We start from the raw sequence: 3,708 nt of genomic DNA on the forward strand, positions 1-3,708 counted from the left end.
GACTCCCCCCCTTAAACCTTGGCCGTCCGCGGCCAAGTCAAAATCAATGTGTCAACAAAGAGCAGATCAATTCAAAAAGGTGGGGGCAGCGTAGGGCAGCCGCTCTCCTCGTGAGCGGACCGTGATTTCAATGTCAAATCAACTCAATTGTCAACTGACTTGTCAAGTTGGGTATCAAACTGAGAACAAACGACTCAAAATGTTGCGTTCAACTGACATGATTCAACTGATGCAAGTGACTCAAAGGATTTGGGTGACTAGTCACAGAGTATCTACAACAAGCGCGCCGCGGCAGTCTTGACGTCTGCCGCAGCCGCTTCAATGCGGGAGTGCCTCGCACGTCCCGCCGCCGCTGCTTCTTGAGAAGGAGCGTCATCAGGCATCAAGGAGTTGCCGCGCAACAGCCGCGCCGCCACGCGCAGACTGCAGATCGCAGCGTCATGGGGGCTGCTCAGCGCCCGGCCGCGGCCTGTGAGGGAGGGCCAGTTGGTGTGCGCCGGCAGNGGGTTGAATGTTAGCGGTGTAGTGGATCATGATCACTTTTTAGAGCGCCGCGCGCGTGTTACGCGCTTCTGCTCCTGTTTGTGTGCTGCTGTTTGTTGCAGCCGTCTCTCAAGGTCCTCAATCAATTCAGGGTCACCAATATTATCGGCAGGTTCCCAAGTATTATGCTCATGGCCAAAGCCTGCCCATTTGATCAAGTATTCAGTAACTTTCTTGTGACCGCGTTTGGTCTCTCTGCGATCTAGCAGTGAGTCAACGCGCCACAATACACCCTCTTCATCCACCAGTGCCGGTGGGGGGGGTTGCACCGTTCCAGAAGCCACATAAGGTTTGATCAAGGAGATGTGGAACACAGGGTGCAACCTGCGCATGGTCTCTGGCAGCTCAAGTTGGAAAGCAACGTCATTAATCTGCTTGGTGACCTTGAACGGTCCAACCCATTTGGGCAGAAACTTGGTACTGCCAGGATGTTTGAACGTAATGTTCTTGGTGGACAGCAAAACCAATTGTCCCACAGAAATGTCAACATGGCGCCTTTTCTTATCTGCATAGGCTTTTTNGCCTATCCTGTGCCGCCTTGAGGCACAGTTTCGCGCGCTGCAAAGCGTGCTGCATGTCAGCTGTGAATTTCTGCACAGCCGGTGCAATCGGCATGCCCGGGGGCCGGCCTTGTCGTATTTCTTTGCCAGCCCCAGTCAACTCAAGATGTATAGGCATTCTGGGATGCCTGGCATAATTCAAATAGAATGGCGTTTCACCGGTTGACTCATGTTTGGAATCATTGATGGCAAATTCAACCATCGGGAGCCAACTGTCCCAATCATTCTGATCAGGGCACACGTAGTGCCGCAGCGTGTCTTCCATCACTCTGTTGACACGCTCAGTTTGACCATCAGTTTGAGGATGGTAAGATGAGCTGCGCAGCTGCTGGGATCCCAAAGATTCAGCTAGATGCTCAAAGAACTTGTTGCAAAACTGGGGACCGCGGTCGCTCACAATGGACTTGGGGACACCGTGGAGTTTAAACACGTGCGTTTTAAACATCTCAGCAGTGCCCACAGCATCAACATTGGTTGTGGTTGGTACCAGATGAGTCATCTTAGTCAGGCGATCTACGAAGACTGCAATGGCGTCAAAGCCAGTCTTAGTCATTGGCAGACTGACCACAAAGTCTATTCCTACACTCTCCCAAGGTTGCTCAGGGATTGGCATTGGTTTCAAGGGTCCCTGAGGCTTCAATGTTGAAGACTTGTTGCGTTGGCAACATTCACATTTTTTGACAAAGGCCTTGACATCAGCCAGCAATTCTGGCCACCAAAACAAACGTCTCACAGCATTCTCAGTTTTGGCCACTGAGAAGTGTCCAGCATATGGGGCAGCATGCAATTCTTGCAGAATTGCTTGCCGTACTTCATTCACAGCGGGGACTGCCACTGCATCCCCTTTGTACCACAGCCCATTATCAAGTTTCAACTGAGCTGTGAAAGTTTTCTTGCTGTAATTCACATCAGCAGCATACCCGAGAATCAACTGATTCACCAGAGGAGTAAAGGAATCGATGACAGAGGGTTTGTGTCCCGACTCAGGTGGCGTGGCACACTGGCTGTGCGCAGCGGCTTGTGACCGCGTTGCACGTACCCCTCCCAGTATGGAAGCAATTTCGTGAGTGGGCTCCAGCTGGGGTATCCGCGAGAGCGGATCAGCAACATTAACCCGGCCGGGCCGCCACTCCCACCCAATGCGAAACTGCGACNAGAAACTCCAGCCACCTTGCCTGCCTCCGATTCATCAGGTTCTGGGTTTCAAAGAAGGTGTTCGGTTGGTGGTCGGTAACAACCGTGAATTTAACACCTTGCACATAACATCTCCATGCCTTCAGGGCATGAATCAAAGCCAACATTTCTTGTTCAGTGGTGGTGTAGCGCAATTCAGCGCCGGTTAGACGCCGGCTTTCATGAGCCACCACTCTTTGATCTTGCAATAGAACTGCGCCAAGTGCTCCCTTTTCAGCATCACCAGAGGCATCAGCAATGATTGTGAATGGTTTGGAGAAATCTGGCAATGCTAATACAGGTNGCATGCGTGAGAGCATGCTTCACTTGGTTGAAAGCCTGAGAGCACTGGTCGGTCCATTCAAACTTCACGTTTGATTTTGTCAAATGGTTAAGTGGTAACACCATCTTGCCATAGCCCTGGATGAAACGTCTGAAGTAGTTGGCCAATCCTAAGAAAGATCGTGTTTCTTTCACATTTTTGGGTGTAGGCCAATCATTGACAACTTGTGTCTTCCTGACATCAACTTTGATGCCACCAGCTGAAACAACAAAGCCGAGGTAGTGTACTTCTGGCTTGTTGAATTCGCATTTTGAACGTTTCACGTACAGCTGGTGCTCTTTCAATCGTTGCAGCACCATTTCAATGTGCTGCAAGTGTTCACTTGGTGTCTTAGAGAATATCAAGATATCATCCAGGTACAGGAGCACAAACTTGCCCAGATATCCTGTAAAGATCTTAGACAAGGCTGCAGAGAATGCCTGTGGGGCATTCGTCACACCAAAGGGGATAACCCGGAATTCATATAGTCCAAACGGCGTTTTGAATGCCGTTCGTTCAATTTCTTCTTCCCTAAGCCTGAATTGCATGTAGGCATTTGTCAAATCTAGGGAGGAGAACACCTTGGCTCCTCCCAACTTATCAAGAAGGTCGTCAATTCGAGGCAGGGGGAAGGCATTGCGGATTGTGACTTTGTTCAAAGCTCTGTAATCACAGCACATCCGCAATGAACCATCTTTCTTTTTGGCAAACAGCACTGGGGCCCCAAAGGGACTGCAAGAGGGCTGGATCAGCCCACGCTTCAGCAAATCTTTGACTTGCCGTTCCATTTCCTCAACTTCCCTTTGGGAGTATCTAAACATTGGCCTATTAGTTGGCTTTGCCCCAGGTTCAAGGGGAATCACAGGGGGAACATCACGCCATGGCGGCAACCCTGGTAATTCAGATTTGAACACTTCATCATATCGTTTGAGCAGAACTTCAATTTGGTCTGGCGGCACCATGAAAACGTCAGGTTGCCCTCCCGCAACAGGCGGCACACAGCTTACGTGTTCAACGATGCCAGCCCTATCAGAGGACACGTGCCGCACCAGCACCAAGGCGTGAATGTCAACCCTTTTCCGCCGCAGCATCCGCCGTAGCTGGATGCCG

Source organism: Monoraphidium neglectum, assembly GCF_000611645.1.
Source record: "Monoraphidium neglectum strain SAG 48.87 unplaced genomic scaffold scaffold00553, whole genome shotgun sequence".
Taxonomy (NCBI): domain Eukaryota; kingdom Viridiplantae; phylum Chlorophyta; class Chlorophyceae; order Sphaeropleales; family Selenastraceae; genus Monoraphidium; species Monoraphidium neglectum.